At 36.7% G+C, this 19,208-nt stretch overlaps 2 protein-coding genes across 4 annotated transcripts in view; both read left to right on the top strand.

Annotated features, from left to right (window-relative positions):
• LOC141432896 (SCP2 sterol-binding domain-containing protein 1-like) overlaps positions 1–12,015 on the top strand; it is a 532,736-nt gene extending 520,721 nt beyond the window's left edge. Inside the window, exon 4 of the transcript XR_012451880.1 lies at positions 11,923–12,015. The gene's annotated coding sequence lies outside the window, so the exon portion shown is untranslated. The remainder of the gene's footprint in view (positions 1–11,922) is intronic.
• LOC141432872 (protein turtle homolog A-like) overlaps positions 1–19,208 on the top strand; it is a 414,047-nt gene that overhangs the window by 166,900 nt on the left and 227,939 nt on the right. The window lies entirely within an intron of this gene.

Here is a 19,208-nt window from a genome sequence, read left to right as displayed (position 1 = left end):
GTTTTCACGTTTCATGTTAATATGTAGTGTTTATTCAGAACACCACTGTGGACACAGTGAAAGTTTCCCATTTTTTAACTTTTTATTTTTTTGACGACTTATATGTGAGTTAAAGTGTAAAGTGTTTGTGGATTTAAAGAGTACTATCTAAGATCTTTTTTTTCCAGACGAGTTTTATTTATGAAATATTGCTGAACAAAAAGGAAGTACCATTAAAGCTTTGCCAGTACTGAGTTTCACATTATATTCAGATACGCCTATTTTCAAATTTAAAGCTCAATTTCGGGAAAAATTACAGTGTCTTTTTTCGCATGATGACACATTTCGAACTGGAAATACGAAATATTGCCCCGAATCAAATATTGAGGGTACAACGATCAACGACCTTTACGAAAATTATCTCCGCTGTATTTGAAAGAACGACAACGAATCACAAACAAACGCAACCTGATTCCCAATTCAAAAAAACAGAAGAAGATAACAATACGGTGGAAAAAAGGAATGAACGAATAACGGAGCTAGACATAGACTGGAATGGAATGAAAACAACATTGTAAGAAATTGGTATTCGGGAGGGATGCAGGGTAACAAAAATACGAATAAAAAAAACCTTCGAAATTAGACGGCGTATAATAATGAAGGGTCTACGATGTGGGGCTCTGTAACTGTTATTGAGGTTCTCTGAGGCCGCAGGCTTATGATTGTTAGTTTAATACATCCATCAATATTTACTATCAAATACGAAACTGTTGAGGGGCTGCCACAAATTGTTGACACGGTTATTGAACAAAGAATTGTTGGCAAAGACATTTTGTTTTTAACCAATGTCTAAAAAGAGGGGGTTGTTTAAATGCATTTGTATTTTCTTGTAAATTTAATGCATAATTTCAATAAAGTTTCTTTATTTTCTCTTTTTCACTTTTTTTTGTCGAAGGCAGTCTATTTTACGTACTCTTTCAAAACAAAAATGTCTTTAATCCTATCATAAAAAAATTAAAGAATACTTAACTAATTTTGTCCCAATGCAGGTACTTCTAACATTTTGCATTGCACTCATGTTATTTGAATTTTCATCCGAAGTGGAATTCTTTCATAATCAATAAATTAATAATTGGCTTGGCAACTTTGGCATTTTACTATGTCATTTCGCAAACTAAATGGGCATTAGACTATGTCAAGTGTATAAAAGTTAGAACCGGAGGACATGAATTGTCTTACCTACTTACTTGGAACCACAATCACATTCGCCATTCTTTTCCGTCAAATGATATTATATGAGAGTAGAAAGAGAATAGAAAATGATTACGATCGCCTTGCTGTTACCCACACTGAATGATTTTGTAAACATCTGAGTACGTGACATGTTGCAGTAAAACATTATAATGTTTTTAAAGAAAATGGTTAAGAAATATAGTTCTAGGAACAATGTTAACTTCATCATTATTCTAATGTCCTTGACAAAGTCGTAAAGATTTTAATTTAACTTTCGAACAAGTCATTTGTTTATAACTTTCAATATTTTAATGACCTTGCCCTTTGGAATACGAGTTATCATTTATGTCACAACCCATTATATAGCGCCTACAGACTCATGCGAGAAGTCTCGGCGAGAAGTCTTGCCGAGAAATTGCACGAAAACCGAGAAGGCATCTACCTACACTCCCGACCTTCTCATTTGCATTCTCGATCGTTATCCGGAATGGACGACATTGCAGCGGCTTTGGTCAATTAAATCCACGGTCGCACTGAGACCGAACAAGAATGTAATACCGTTCTCGTGTCTCGCTCTCGCCCGAGAAACCCTTTGAAAATACCGACACCGATCGGAGAACAGGCGAGCGCGAGAACGAGACGGCGAGAAAGCGATCACATTCACGCTTCTCTGGTGTTCTCGGGGGTTCTCGGCGTGAGTCTGTAGACGCTAATACAAATGTCGTGTCTCAAACGCAAATAATATTTTAATTTGGGCCATCGTGAACTTTTGTCGAATTAATAATTCAAAGTTCAAAGAAAGACGTTTTTTCTTTTGACGAGGATATTAAAATAGCAAAACGTAAATACTCCAATCTGAAGCGTAACCATTAACGTATATATAAATATAGCTAAGAAGTAGCTCATGGAAAATTCAAGGTAAAAATGGGCACGTAACTTTTTAAAATACTCGTTGCACTCGAGAGTCAGGAGCTGAGATATATTTCAGTCTCATTCAGGATTCACACGAGTACTTTGCCGTCTTACTAAAGAGGTTGCAGCTCTGAAAAACGCCTTTTATAGCTTCCACAGATAGCTCAAGGATGAAAGATAAAATATTGTGTGGCAGAAAATGCTCGTGTCTGTTATTTATGTTTCAGTTTTGGTTACGAAAATATTTATTATAACAATGTAAATAGATGCAGCTTTTGCGAAAAAAATAATAGTTTTTGCCAAAATAACTTTTGCTAAATGTGTTTTTTGTTGAGTATTATTGCATTGTCATCCAACTAGTATTAATGGGTACCTACCTTACTGGTCAATTCGATTACCAAAAGTGTGAGTAGACTAGCAAGGTTGTATTTAAAAAACATCGCAAGTTAAATTATGTAGAAACTTTTAAAAAGCCGCAGAGAACCAAGTTTGAACCGAACACGATGGTGCAAATGTTTTTATTATAGAAGTCATACTCCACAGTCAGGTATTTGTCAATTTACTAGACTTATGCCAGAGGAACAGACAGGCAAATAGTGGGATGAGCCAAAGCAATAGGCACGTGTGTACCGTTTGGGAGCAAAGTACTAAAACTAAAGCATTTTACGCAAGTCTCTACCGTGAGACTCACTCATATTAAACACGTCGGAATAAACTCGATTTAAAACTTGAGTTATCCAGGTCAATATATTTGATATAAGTCTCTACGTCTACCAATTACGTTGGCATTCAATTTTAGCGGCCATTTTTTACTCATAAAACTAAGTTACGCTACTTAGATGTAAAATTATACTTGGTACTAAACGAGTAAAAAGTAGTAGGAATGTTTGTTCGCATCACAGAACCAAGATGGCCCATCAGTTTTGTTATTTTTGTGCGACAAAAAAGATGAAAGTGTAAAACTAATTCTAGAAAATTCTCTTTGATTTTGCATGCATTCCAGACAGTTAAAGGCCAAATGCGCGCAAATCAGCCGCCAAGCATTCCTGAAGGGACATCCCTAGGGAGAAGCATCTTGGAAAGGATTCGTTCCCATTAACCCCCGACTTCAAAATGGTCTTTATTTTACTTTGCTTGAAACTTGTTCCGTTGGTCGCTTGAGAACTGCAAGTGACAATAAAAGAAAGAATGTAAAGTAAGGTGCTGTAGCTTCCAAGCGGAAATCTGTAGAGATGCTACTTGTCTTGTGTATAGATTGTTGGACGTGACAATGTTATTTCTTTGGTGATTGGAAAATGGTTTTCGTTTTCTTCTAATTTTGCAAGAAACCACGCTTTTTGTAAGAAACCAGACTTTCAAAAGGTCTTTTAACTGCCTAAACATACCTAGACTAGCTCTAGGTATTATGATTGTATTTTCTATAAGTTTATATTCTTAAATAAATTTTCCACCTTGTACCTAGACTTCATTTAATAATGAAATATTTTTGCAAGAAAATACTTACTCATTTTAATCTTTTAATTGCTTAAACTTTCCTAGACTTCATTTAAAAATTAAGTTTAGGCAGTAAAAAGATACGAATCTTTTAAAAGACTGTTTACTATAAAACTTTTGATTTTACGCTCTCTCGGTTGGTTAAATTAAAACAAAGAAATCTTAGTATCAAATGTTTTCTTTTAATTTCAACTCAATTTCTGAGAAAAATGGTCCTGACCGACAGGCAGACGACAAAGTGATCTTACAAGGGTTTATTTTTCCGTTTTGAGATAAGGAGCCCCAGAACTTTATATTCTTTGAAAAAACATCTTTTAAAAAACTAACTATAACATCATCAATCAAGAACAAACTGATTCATGTACCAGGGTTTTCATAATCAATTTGACCATGATTTCCTTGACAAAAATACGGGGCCAACATGATATCATTCAGTAGAACAAGGGTTTCACCCTGGCACATGATTCAGTTTGCTCAACTGTACGTGAATAGATTTCGATTAACTTCGGGATATAATTACTCTGATACCTAATTCAACCTTAACTTTGACGCTTCTAATGATTCTGAGTATCGTGTTTAATCAGTTAAGTAATAAAAGAGTACTTATTGTAATAAAATAGTTGACCAACTTTGACTTTGAATCAATATCAAACAAATTATACCATTTGAACAATTCACTAAACAATGTAGACGTTGTACAGTCTTCAATATTTCAACTAGAATTCTAGTTAAATAATCAAAGTGTACAGTCAATAAATCATAAATCGACCAGTCTAGATTTTACAATACAATACAAATATTCTTTATCGCACACCACAAATCGGTACAAAAAAATCTATATACACACATAAATTCAGGGTTCAGACAATATGCGATCTTATCGCTTTAAAGCGATATCTTTCAGGCAACCATTTGGAACCATTTGGATTTGGATTTTTACAGTAGAAAGAAGAATTAGTTATGATTGATTTTCAATGGTTATATTAGTAACTCAATTAGCCCTTGCTGATGAGCTAGCAGTTTATTTTCGCTTCAACAACACCTTTAATTTCCACTTTGCTAATAAATTCATTAGATGTACCTTACAAAGTGACTTAAATGCAAATACGTCCTTTTAAACGAACTTAAAGTCATACCTTATTTGTTCAAAGCGACGGAACACAGCCCGGCGATCTTTTGTACCAAGTGAAATTGAACCATTTAGTCTCCCCAGGGAATGCTAGAAAATAACTTCTTAAAGTCAATTACGAAGAGTTCGACACACAAGCTCGGCGCTATTATTTCAGCAATTTTATTCTAGCACCGAGTGTAGACCTTGCTTTATCTGAAGTATATAAATGTATAATAAAATAGTTGTGATATACGGACGAACGGGTACGACGAAACTATACCGTGTTTGATTTTGGTTATGGAATCGTAAAAATGGTTTACACTTGGCACTTGATTTATTACAGCACAGCCATTTTACAATGATTTTCGATGGTCAGTGAACGGCGATTCGGTTGTCACGGGAGGGTGAATCGACCTCTACCATTATCATCATCATCATGTCAGCCAAAAGACGTCCACTACTGGACATAGGCCAGGAGCGACGACCTGGTTAAGATCGCGGGATCGCGTTGGATGCGGAAAGCACAAGACCGGTCTGAGTGGAGAGCCTTGGGGGCCTTATGTCCAGCAGTGGACGTCTTTCGGCTGTCAAGATGATGATGACTAATTGGAATCATCCTATATGCATATGCAGCGTGACGTCAAATTGATATCATCGGCACGAAAAGTACGTTCTCTGGTAAGGACTAAGATGGAGCACCCTTCCCTGATAAATGTCCGTTCCACAGACCTTATATCGAGATAGATGAAAAGAGCGCTTCAAACTGAATGAGACCCTAGCGTGTCGAATTTTTAGTACCTACGATGACGTCACGAGCGAGATTTAGTGATGGGAAATCAAGACCGCACGGTACCGATTCAAAGGCGCGCGGAACCTTTGACTGTAAACTCTTACGGCCTATCTCTATATAAGATCGGTGGTCCATTCACTCTAGATTTAAAGACAGCCACATTGAAGCGATCAGGTAACACAGACGCAGGCAGGGACTTTCACTCCTCAGTTGTCCGGATAATAAAGGACGACTGAAAACGATTTTCTATACCTCCTACAGCTCTGATGCGTACATAATCCAGAATCGGATTGCATTTAAAGCGTGGTAAATAAATCGACTTCCCGACAGGGCCCAGGGGCATATCGCGAAGTAAATCATGCCCCAACTCGGAGTACCTCTGATAACCCTCCAGAGGGTCGTGCGCATTTTTCTCGGAGCTCTCTGGCTGATGACTAAACTTTCCCGGATAAGGTGTCTGCGTCACGTATAATGTTTTAAAATCTGGTTTCTCGAATGCTTCAAGAAGCAGCTAACGTTTAAATCAATTAGGGCCGCTTTTATTGGAACTGAGTCCCCATAGGGCTAAGACATTATATTATAAAAGGTTCTTGTTTTTTTTAATCTTATATGTGGTATTTTATAGGATATAAGGGCCGTTTAGTAACTCTTAATTTTGAATGAAAGTTCCATGTTTTTTATGAGGATTAAGTATACAAGCTGTCAATTAAACTGAAAACCAGAAGTTACAACACAGGACTTATCACGCTAAACACACAAGTAATATTTACTTCGACGTTTCGACCACATTGCAGTGACCGTGGTTACGAGTAGACTTCGTGTGCTTAGCGTGATAAGTCCTGTGTGTTCTATTTTGACTATGAGTGAAAATCACGAAAGTTTAAAACGTTAAACCTGAAGTTGTTTGGTAAATGTAGCCTTTGTAATTACAATCTGCTTGTTGCGCTGGGAGTAAAAAAGTGATATGATCATCATCATCATCATCCCAGCCTATATACGTCCCACTGCTGGGCACAGGCCTCCTCTCAGAACAAGAGGGCTTGGGCTATAGTTCCCACGCGGGCCCAGTGCGGATTGGGAACTTCACACGCACCATTGAATTGCTTCGCAGGTTTCGTGCAGGTTTCCTCACGATGTTTTCCTTCACCGCAAAGCTCGTGGTAAATTTCAAATGTAATTCCGCACATGAATTTGGAAAAACTCAGAGGTGCGAGCCGGGGTTTGAACCCACGACCCTCTGTTTGAGAGGCGATAGGTCAAACCACTAGGCCACCACGGCTTTACGATATGATAATTATGTCAAAGAGCCCTTTACAGCCTACTTAAAGAATAAACGTGTTCACTTTGTGTTCGTGTTGATTTTGATTACGTTAATTCAGAGATTATGTTATTGAGATCAACGAAAGAAGGTCAAACCCTACATTAATAGTAGACGATCGGATGGCTGAGGTCCCGGGTTCGATCTCCGGTCGGGGCAGACATTTGTGTGAGTAATGCAATTCTTCGTTCTCGGGTCTGGGATGTTTAATATATATTTAAGTATGTATTTAGCTATTTAAGTATGTTTATCCGTTGCCTAGTACCCATAAATAGTCCAATCTTTGCTTAGTTTGGGACTATATAGGTCAATTTGTGTGAATAATGATATGTATATATGTATGTATGTATATATACTATTATTGTATATAAAACACAAAAATAATACAAAAAGAAAACAACAAAACAAAATAGTACAAAGGCGAACTTATCCCTAAAAGGGATCTTTTCAAGCTAATCTATATTTATAGTTTCCTAAGAATATGTCCAGTGGCCGTATTGTCTAATGTTCTGGCCTCTATAAAGCCTCTGCGCTCTTGACTATATCTTAAGGAAAGCAGCAACATGGCGGAAATAACGTTTTAAGAAGAATCAGGGTGAACATTGTTTCAAATCAATTTTGGAAGTTTCAATGAGTAAAATTGATGAATCCTCTGCTTCGAGGAAACCTCAATTATTCAAAAAGTTTGAGTACATCGTGTCAGGCGAGTTGCGACCGAGAGAGCCCTTTGTACTGCCGATACAGACTGCGTTTACACCGAACTGAGCGTCTCGATTTAACGTTTTATTGTTAATTTGGGCGCAAACGGTAGATACAATAATATTATATAACAAGCTTATATCTAACACTAATGTTTATCCGCGGCTTCGCACACGTACCTTAACTATTAAAATCAACAGTTGAATTGAAGTTCCGGTTTTTTTAGTATAATCCAATAGGAATACCCAAAAGATACATCGTAGCTTTCATTCAAATTGTAATCACTCGTGCCAAAATTTATAAATCTAAAACCAGTGGTTGAAATTTCGAGATTTTATCCCTTTTCCGTAGGAATATCGGAATAAAAAGTAGCTTATTTGTTAGAAAAGACGTCCAGCTATATACAGACCAAATTTCATCCAAATTCGTACAGCCGTTTCAACGTAAAGGAATAATAAACACACACACGCACACACATATATAACCTATTCATTCTATCCTTATTGGTTATATACGTATAACTAATAAGGATGCCACCGTTAGATATGACATGAAATTAAATAAAAGAATTACTGGTTTAAAGATGTAAGATGGCTATTTTCAAAAGAGTTTAACAACACGGTGTCACAATAGCCCCAAGTAACCCACTCTATGAAGCCAGCCGACATGTTTATGAGCAAAGTTTCCAGCTGCCGACGACTATCTGTCTCGCGAAAGTTGCCAACGAGGACTGCAGATACTAGTAATTACTTGGAGGCTCTCGAAGAGAAACTTGGCGTTTTACATTCGATTGTTATAAAAGTAATGAATTCTTCAAGAAATAACAGTCAAAAGACAGTATTGTTACCTCGTGTAAACAATTGAAAACAAACCAATCAGCAAAAACTTTAGGGCGTATTTCATCACTCATTGATTAATTTGATGTATTTTACGAATTATTTTTATTTTTAAGTATAAATTTTTTGATAGTAATTTTAAATTTTAAACTAAGTAAATATTTAATTCATTTGCAATAAGCTTTCCTCGCAGGCGGGAAGCCTATTTATTATTATTATCTCTAACACAAGTATCTTTAGTTTGACTTTTAAACAGACTTTCGTTTGGTTTCTACATAATTACCTATTCAATCACAGATTATAAAGCTATTGCTGTTCTTCATAAATTTATTATTTTATTTTATTTAAAGTGTACACTTTTCCGACACAAACTTATTTGTTCTGATTCCGGTCTAATACATTAGCTGCAAAGATATGAAGGTATTGACTGAAAATCAACGCTGTAGTAGGCACATATACTTACTGCAGCATAATGTAAATTGGTAAATTGTGTATTATTTTAAGTTTGATGTCGAAATAAAGTTATGTCTATGTCTATTTCTTAGATATTAGATATTTGTGATACCGTCTCTATTTATTGGGACAAAATAACAAAGACGGCATGATAGCAGATATCAGTCACATACAAATTATCAATGATGGTGAAACAGGCCTTTAGTGACATAAAATATCAGAAACATAAGAAAAAGAGTTTTTTACGAGATAACGTGGCTTGCTCCCAATGAGTAAACAAACAGTAATTTCAGCAATATTTTGTTTTGGCTGAATGGCTTTTCTACCCACGACCAGAAAAAAAAAGATTTGCCTTTTAAATTGTGTTCCAAATTAAATAAAATAGGTAAATGCTCCACCTACGCCGGCGAGGTTTCATGTTTATTAGTCGCTTCTTTGATGAATATAATTTGTAAAAACATTTATTATGCTGAATCTCTCTCGTTATTACCTTCTCGTTATTAACTTCCCACCTTAGACAACAGATGGCGTTATTGTCAATCGATAAATCTTCTATGAGTAAGTAAATTCGGATTTTATCTCTAAAAGGGTTTAACTTTTGAACATTGAGAAACTCGACGCCACCCAATACATTAAACTTTTTCGCCAGTTTAAGTTTTCCCAGAACGTTAACATCAAAAATCAGAGCAATAAATTAAAAAATCTAGCTGACGTTTAACTCTAGAACTCTGGACAGGTAGTCAGGGAGTCACGTCTGTTTGATACGAAACTTCTTTATACTATGTGACACTTTTAGAGTACCCAGTCAAATTTACGAGCGAACTTGGCCTCACTATCTGTCAGTGGACGAACAAAATAGATCAGGCAAGTTCGGAATTCACTAAAACTTTCCAAAGAACGGTACAGTTTGTATGAGAGCCCAATTGGCTTACACGGGCCTGTGTTAGACTGTCACAAGTTTGGCTTTTGTATAGAAATTGGATACCGGAGTTTCAGGAGTTGGGCGGTAATTAAATTGTTTTTATTCTTGTAGGTTTTTCTGAATGTGTTTTTAGATGTGTGCTATTTTGAAAATGCTTTGTGCCTTATTTGAGTGGAGTTCAAAAAGTAAAACATTATTAACGCTGGTAATTACAATTGGTATTGTAAAAGTCAAATTCAAGGTCGCTCAGAGCGGGCTATGGAGAGAGCAATGCTAGGGGTTTCTTTGAAGGATAAAATCCGAAATCACATTATTCGACAAAGAACGAAAGTCACTGACGTTGCTCAGAGAATTAGTTCGTTGAAGTGGCGTTGGGCTGGCCTCGTCTGTCGCAGGACTGATGAACGGTGGAGCAGACGAGTCCTCGAATGGAGACCGCGGACGGGAAAACGTAGTGTAGGGCGTCCTGAGGCACGGTGGACGGATGACCTTAGAGGATCGCTGGCGGCAGATGGATGCGAGGGGCTGAAGACAGAGTGTCGTGGCGCGCCATGGAAGAAGCCTATGTCCAGCAGTGGACTGCTGTAGGCTGATGATGATGATGGATTGTAAAAGTGTGCCATGTCAACGGAACCATTTCCAGTCAGCCATTGTGTAAAGTAGGTAAACTACCATTTAAGGTGGATAAATTTTTTAGCCCCCACCTTTTTTGCAATGACACAAATTAAAATGTTGATTTACATAAATGCTCGGACAACGATGGTCAAAATCATAAAAAAAAAAGTTTTAATTTAGTAAAATTTAAATTAAAGTTTATTTTAGTTGGCCGCATCCGCAAACGGATTTTTTTGCATGTATTGATTTGACACTAGCAGCGCTTTTGGAACCACTATCATTGCCAAGAAGAATGTGCTGTAAAAAACTTTGCAGAAAGCCATCGCCTTCAATAAGTTTCAATAAATTACAGTAATGGAAATGTTTTCTGAGTATGCTTTATTGTTCTACACTAAGGCGTAAACTACAAACAGTAAGATTTAAAGTTTGCAAAGAAGTTTATAATGTAAATTTTTCGTTCCTGCAAATATTTCATTTCAAATTCGTTTTTTTTTTTTAAAGTGAACAGACGCATCACAATAAACCTCCAAAACATGCAAAGCCACACTCAACAAAAGTGAACCTATTTCAAAAAACAAAGGCCTTCGAAATTCAAATTCGCAGCGTCATTCTGACGTCGGGGAAAACAATAAACCGTCGCGTACAGAATGGAACAGTGTTCCAATTTCAAATTTGCCAATCACCGGGCGCCGTAACGTTTCCTGGCTTGATTAAATTCGGTCTTTATGTGCGTGGTACAGCGTCTTCGTATTAACACTCGTACCGTGTAAAAGTGGAACAGTTTTATCGTCTGTGCATGGGAAAATTGTTTTTGGAATTTTGAATATTAGCTCGTTTTGAAAGCGGAGCAGCCATTGTGTAGGTATGTATGTTGGTTCAACAGCGGCATCCGTTTTTTTCACTCTTATCATTATTATTTCATATAACTTTGACGACCGGATGGCCAAGTGGTTAGAGAGCCTGACTATGAAGCTTGAGGTCCCGGGTTCGATTCCCGGTATTTAAGTATGTATTTATCTATGTAAGTATGTTTATCCGTTGCCTAGTATCCATAGTATTTTCAATTCAATTCAATTTTTGGGATTATAATATCAGCGAGCTTTGTCTTAGTTTGGGACTAGGTCAATTGGTGTCAAGTGTCCCATGATATTTATTTATTTATTTACTTACTTGCGTCTAAGTCTAAGGTACTATTAAGGGGCTATTTCTGGTGTACAATAAAGAGTCTTTGTATTGTATTGTAAATGTACGAGTGCTCGTCACTGTGCCAATACCTAGTTGCCATCTTTAATTGTGTATCACAGTAACACACATGCAAATACACACACACATATAAACTTTAGTAGTATACTGAGCGGCAAATTTTGTACCGCTGAGTATATTTGATTGTGCACCTATGGACTTATGTCTGAAATAAATTTCACTTACTTAATTTTATTAGTAACTGGGGAGACGAAACAATAGCAACATCAGTTCTGGAATACAATTTGAAAGATTTAATTCTTTGATTTCTCATAAGAGGCGGAGTCCGTGTAGGGATCGACTAATCCATCTAATGAGGTAAAATGTCGATGTTCAAAATATCGAAAATTAAAATATCGACTGTATCGAATTATCGAAAATTATAATAACGAAAGTTTATATTGTCGAATGGTTAGATAATCTACGTCCAATATGCCGAAAATATATTTATCTACAAAAGTGACATCGAAAGATATAAATATTAAAGTCCAAAATATCGAAGTACAGAGTATTGAATATCCTATTGTATGAACTATCACGTGACAGGGTCGATGGAGCTGAGCTTCGCGGAGATCCTATTCCGCTCAGTTGACGCAGTTCGCGCCTTGACGCAATACTAACCTAACCTAACCTATTGAACATGAATTACCAAAAATATTTGGTTCGGTTTGGTTAGAACTGTGACCACAACAACGCACAAGCCGAGCGAGCGAAGCGAGCGTTCCGCGTTAGCGGCCGGTGAGTGCTAAAAATGACTAGATAGTGTAAAATAAATGCTATTAAGAGAAAGGGGCAATAAATAAAGCAGATTTGTATGTACGACATTTTAATTTTCGACATTCGAATATGTTGACATTTACAACTTAGATATATTGGATTATTTTTACTCATTCGATATTTTAATCAATCGACATTTCAATCTTAGACATTTTGACCGATACGATATTGTGATACAATCGATATTTTAATTTCCGATATTTTGAACATCGATATTTTAACCGTAGGTATTTTAATTTTTAATATTCAAATAATTATGTAACTGTCTGATGATTATGCGGCGGAGACGAGATGTGGATTCACAATATGATTGATCGATCCCTACTCGTCTTCTCTCCGCTCCGCTCGTCTCCGCCTCAGTGGAGCCGCAGCCCTAGTCGACTCTCCTGTGCTGTTTGTCCATACTACAGACTTATGGAAGAAAAAATTACATTCTCAAATAAAACCACATTGAGTTGCAAACAATATTTTTACCTACAAAAATACCTTTTACCTACAGAGATAGGCTTACGATCCAAAATACCGCGCCCTTTATGAGCACATTCTTCATCCTCCGCATAGCGTGAAAGAAAATCAATATACACAAATCCTCCAAAAGGAGGAATTATTTTTCCATTAACATACCAAAGATCAGAGGCACTTAAAATCTGAACAGCATGTCGTCAACGTATATTGATCGTTTTAAAGGATCCTCTTTCATAACTGTCTCTGGTTGCAACGAAGAAACAACCCTACTGCGTTAACTGAAAGTCCATGTGTTCGCTTTCTAACCGCAAGACGTAAAGTTGGAAGAGTGTCATGTTTTTTCGCGAAGATCGTACGCTATTATACGCACTTAATCCTTGAGAAGCGTTCAGGAGACTGTTATATAGCTTTGCTGGGAGCGTGAATTGTTAATGTGCGGTAACTGCCTGCAATAGGGCTGTAACAGAACGTCACCTCCGCTTCTGTAACTGCGGAACTTCCGCGAGAAATCGTACCTCTGCCTCCGCATCGGCCTTTGTATATTTTTTGCGGAGTTGCAACGGAGGTCTGCAACATACAATGCGCCTTTTTTTTAATCCCTTTGAATTAATTCGAAAGCAAAAATGAAAAACATTTATTTGTGACAACATAATAAATGAAAGAAGAATAATTAATTTGGTAGGTGGCAAATACACGAACTGTTATTTTTTGTAAAGTATAATTTGTTCCTTCTTAATTTTGACTGTTAGTGGTTACTTCTAGTATAAAAAGTGATTTCTACAGTTAGAACCATTCTATTTGAAAGAAATATTTCGGCTTCCTATTACTTTGCTTATTATTACCTACTATTATTTTCCAACATATGTGGCAGAACGGCATCGCTTATGGGCCTGGAGCATGGGGTAAAGTACTCGCAGCTCCAACACCATCCTGAGTAGCTTGATTTTAAGAATATACTAACTGAACACAATCGAAATTACAATCGTTTTTATCACTTCTATCTGTCATATAGCATAAGACGAGGTGAGGTGCTGACAAAGGTCAGCACATAGGACAATAAGCCTGCTGGACCCAGAGTTCGTTTTTTATTTTTATTACTAAAGTAAATTCTGAATTTACCGGGTGTCGGATCGGGTGCCAAAATCCTAACAATTTATATTTACGTAAGTAAACTTAATTTTATCAGTCTATGGCGATCTTGGTATTCGGCATTGCTTCTAGATGACATTGTTTCTAGATGATATGGTTATGATATGGTTTCTAGATGACATGATTTTATCTTCTACAAAAAACACGATTAAACAAGAATAAACTCCGGGCAAACCTCGGTTGCCCAGGTACTATGATGATAACAGAGACTCTCTGATTCTTTTCTCTAACACGATGTCTCCTACTTATACCGGGTGTGGCCTGTAAGACGAGCCAATAATTAAAATACAGATCGTACTCGTCAAACTGAACAACATTAGTTCAGCGACTTTTCAAAATAATTAGTCTTTTTTTATTACACTTTAAAGTTTATTCGAAGCAGCAATGTAAAGCAAAATGCTTGATGTTTGTAGCGTGACAGGCGACGTCAGTTGGGTTCTAAGATGGCGGACATTGATTACGGTATTTAATTTGTATGAAAAAGGGAAAATCTAGACTCCATTATTTTTAAAAGTCACTGCACTCATGTTGTACAGTTTGACGAGTACAAATCTATGTTTTAATTATTTGCTCATGTGCGGGCCACACCCGGTATATTTTTTTAACTTCCACTTTCATCTCCGCCTCCACGTCCTTTATTTATTCTATGGCTCCGTGGAAACGAATCTTTTCGCCTCCGCTTCCGCCTCTGCCTCCGCTTAAGGCCTCAGTTCCAACCCTACCTGCGAGGTGATGAAAATGAAAGTATTATAACCACCGTAAGTGCGTATAGGGGCAAATTTAAAAACGGTTAAGCCAAGTGTGGCTTTGAAACAATTTGGCGGTGTTAACCGATTTTGTTTTGGAGTTTTTATATAATCGTAAAAGTAAATGGGGATTTTAGGAAGTTTCCGTGCGTAGTCTGTGCTTTTTTTAAATTAGAACAGGAAAATTAAACAACAAAGGCTTCCCTTGTTCCTGTTTGAAGGTGTTTTTTATCCAACTGCCTGAAGGAGGGTTATGCTTTTTCGAGTATGTGTATGTGTGAGTGAAAGTACGTATGTTTATTTCTTTGGTCCTCTACATACTAAATTTCTGGGCGGATTTTAACATAATAAAGTATCATTTATTCGTCTTAACTGTCGTACTGATATAGAGTAGGTAGGGTAGGTATTTCAATACAGCGTCCGTTGGCAAGGGAAATAAAAAATTATTTTGTATTGTAACAATATGGGTATCAAATGAAATCTTATAATAAGCTTGCCCACTGCCACTTGAATTTGACAATTCTTCGAGATACGTACGTCACCTTCTTTGTTTCTTCTGCGAATCTTCTCATTATTTGATTTGATTTAGCCATAAAACTCTTACTGTAGCTGTCATTACTTGTACTATTATCTATTCTGTGGCCATAGTTTACATTTAAAAAAAGAACTTACTTAATCCGAAATTATAAAATCGCATTCATTTGTTTTTTGTTTAATCATAAACTACGGTCCGCGTATCAAAAATTCATTTCGACACTGGCTGGCAATCCCGCTTTCCTGCTGATTAAAACTTTACTTTATGGACCCCGTTTTAAAGTTTAATATGGAACGAGTTATACCCGCTGAGCACCACGTTTTTTACTCATCTTATTAGATTGCTTTTTAGCATTTTCTGCAATGTCTTTTCACTGTCGAGGTGGTTGTTTTTAGACGGACAGTTGGAAAGGAATGCATACTTTTTCTATGTAAACTGTGAGATACAGAATGCTTTAGGAATTATACTTTTCATTGCTGCTGCACTATGCATTGCTGGTTGATAATTAAATCGAGAGTAAAATGGGTTTTATGAACAAGTTATACTCTAGTTTATTATCCTGGATTTCTTCATAATAGGACTACTTGGTCGTCAGTACGCCGAAATAATTTCTTCACTTCATCTACTTCATCTAGGTTACAAAAATTCGAATTTTGGGAGGATAAACAAGCAAAATTAATCCATACTAATATTATAAATGCGAAAATTCTTCACATCTAACCGGAGCCACGAATCGACGTGATTTTTGGCATAGAGATAGTTTATAGACCAGAGAGTGACATAGGCTATTTTTTATCTTTCTTCTTCCCGTGGAAACAGCGCGCAATAACCGAAGTCCACGCGGGCGAAGCCGGGACTAGTGTAATATTAATTGCATGATATTACCACGTCCATACACCAAAATAATGGGCACTCTACGCGGTACAATGAATACATAAACTGCTAGATCTGGCACAAACATTGTATTACCGGGATTAAAACCAGTACTAAATCACGTCAAAAATACGGTATCAGCAGCCGATACCGCATACGCTGTAAGTCATAGTAATTGCTCTCGACTACGGCTGCAACGCTGAAATGGGGTTGTATATCACGTTAACAGGTCTACGGGTTCTTAAGTCTATGGCTCGTTGAGTCTTAAGTGATTCTTCCATTACTAGAAGTCGCTGAAATGGCTGCGGAATGCAAAAAGCGGTCAAATTTTAAAACCGGTTTAATTTACAGGTTAATGGTTTAGTACCGATCAAGCTTTGCTTCGAGTATTTTTTTTTGGTCAATCGCATTTAATGATAACTAAACAGATATAAAGATAAAAAGAAAAAAAATAAGTTGCGTCTTTGGAATAGTTTTTAACTGGTTCTTCAGGGTTGTTCTAAACAATAGATTGGGTAAAATTTAATTTCGCAACTAACGTTTAGCAAACTGTTTCATTTCGCAACTTTTCATTTCGCAAACTCTAAAACTATAAATATTTCAGGATTTATTTCAGGGCCATCCTGTAGAACCCTTTAGGTTAGGTTAGGTTAGTTTTATAAAAATCCTGAACTATTTACAGTTTCAGAAATATAAAACAGTTGCGAAATGAATCAGGTCGCCAAACGTTAGTTGCGAAACATTAGTGAACTAATTGTCTTGCAACATGACTATACATTTATCGCTAACAGATAGGTGCATGTTCGTTTGCAGTGGAGGGCGAGATACTACTGAGGCTAGACTCCTCTCATCTTTTGATTAGACGGCTGATTTGACATTGATTATAGGTAGAGTAACATAAGCATGGCTGTGAGAATATGCAAGGTGAAGTGTCAATGGGCGGGCCACATCGCTCGAAGGATAGATAACCGTTGGGGGAGAAAAGTCCTTGAGTGGTGACGACGAACCGAAAGTCGTTAGAGTTGCGGGCAACCGGTGGATGCAAGTGGCGAGTTGTCGTTTGGCCTTTGTTCAGCAGTGGACGTCTTCCGGCTGATGATGATGATGATAGATAGATATTATTTAGAAACCTATAGTGCAACTCACGCTTGAAATATGAAAACATTAACATTAATTAAAGTGAAAAGTAAATCTTTATTTGTTCACAAAATTCCAAAACAGCAACATACACAGCAAAGTACAAACTAATACAAGTTTAAAAATTATGTTCAATCACAACTTCGGTCTGGCTAGTTCAAATTGGTCTATTTAACTTAATAAAAAAATACACCGCTACCACGTCTAGTTTGTTCTCGTGGCATTATAACAAGCGCGAGATACACTGCAGTTTAAAACGCGTCCAGGGAGCATTTTGTCTTTACGGACCAGCCAGCTGATGCTAACAGCACACCGAGGTGCTATTCGCGTCGGGCTGAAATCTTACGTTGTACGTTATTAACTGCAGGGTTTTTTCTTTCGGAGATAAAAATCCTAAATATTTATATGAACGTAAGTAAACTTAATTTTATCAGTCTATGGCGATCTTGGTATTCGGCATTGTTTCTAGATGACACGGTTATGATATTGTTTCTAGATGAGATGATTTTATCTTCTCCAAAAAACACGATTAAACAAGAATACACTTCGAGCAAACCTCGGTTGCCCAGGTACTGATGACGATGATGATAACAGAGACCCTTTGATTCTTTTCTCTAACACGATGTCATCCTACTTATACGGGGTGTGGCCTGTAATATGAGCAAATAATTAAAACATAGATCATACTACTCAAAATGAACAAAATTAGTTCAGCGACTTTTAAAAATAATTAGTATTTTTTTAAATATATATTACACTTTTAAGTTTATTCGAAGCAGCAATGTAAAGCAAATTGCTTGATGTTTGTAGCGTGACAGGCGACGTCAGTTGTGTTCTAGGATGGCGTACATTGATAGCAGTATTTAATTTGTATGAAAAAAGGAAATTCAAAGGCTCCATTATTTTTAAAAGTCGCTGAACTAATGTTGTTCAGTTTGACGAGGACGATCTATGATTTAATTTTTTGCTCGTACTTCAGGCCACACCTGGTAATATAAATGCGAAAGTTTGTGTGTGTGTGTGTGTGTGTTTGTTACTCCTTCATGCTAAAGCGGCTAGACGCATTTGGTTGAAATTTGGTACGTAGATAGCTGGACATCTGGAATAACACATAGGCTACTTTTTATCCCGATATTCCCATCGAACAGGGTGCACGTACGAAGCCGCGGGTAAACTCTAGTTCTTTTATAAATCACAGTAGCAGTTTAAACCTTAGGTACTTTTCTTGTTTATTCTTAATGATCGGGACCCTTGAAATAAGAGTGCTCGAGCCTTCCTAAAGGCATAAGGAGTAACGACACAATAAATTTATTTACACAGGATGCTTTCTAAATCCACTTTGATGTAATTTCTCCAATGTTTGCGAGTCTACGGGGTGTAAAATGATTTATTCCTTTTCGTGAAAGTCTTTTATTAATTAAGTGAAGCGTGTTAAGCTGGTAGGTTGATGACTGAATGACGGCACTTAGTGACGTGAAGTAACTGTAATGATACTTAGAATTTGTTCAGTTTTTTAGTTCAAAAGAATAACCTGGCCAAGTCCAAAATTACAGCTTTTTATGTAGTCTCTGAGCTATTGTGCATATTGTTAGCAATAGAAGTTATATATTTTGATAAAGGAATAAAGTATCATATTCTCTGTATCATTCAAATTTACAAAAAAAAAACAACTTTATCTATGAGACCTACGAGTATCCAGGTAGTATATTTTACCCCAAAACATGTTGGTATTGTTAGCCCGAAACATGTAAAAAAAAAAAAAAAATTGTAACTGTTTATTTCATAACAATTTTACAATTAGTTAAGTGATATTCCTAGCTAATCTTTAATCTTTTTCTTTTTTTTATGTCAAGCTACGAGTAATAATCCGGTTCCGTTTTTGCCGTTTTGGTTACGGAACCCTAATAAACAAGCTTAGTGCG

Source organism: Choristoneura fumiferana, chromosome 11, assembly GCF_025370935.1.
Source record: "Choristoneura fumiferana chromosome 11, NRCan_CFum_1, whole genome shotgun sequence".
In the NCBI taxonomy this organism is placed as follows: domain Eukaryota; kingdom Metazoa; phylum Arthropoda; class Insecta; order Lepidoptera; family Tortricidae; genus Choristoneura; species Choristoneura fumiferana.
Note: the sequence above shows the minus strand (reverse complement) of the source record. Positions and strands in the feature narration are given on the sequence as shown.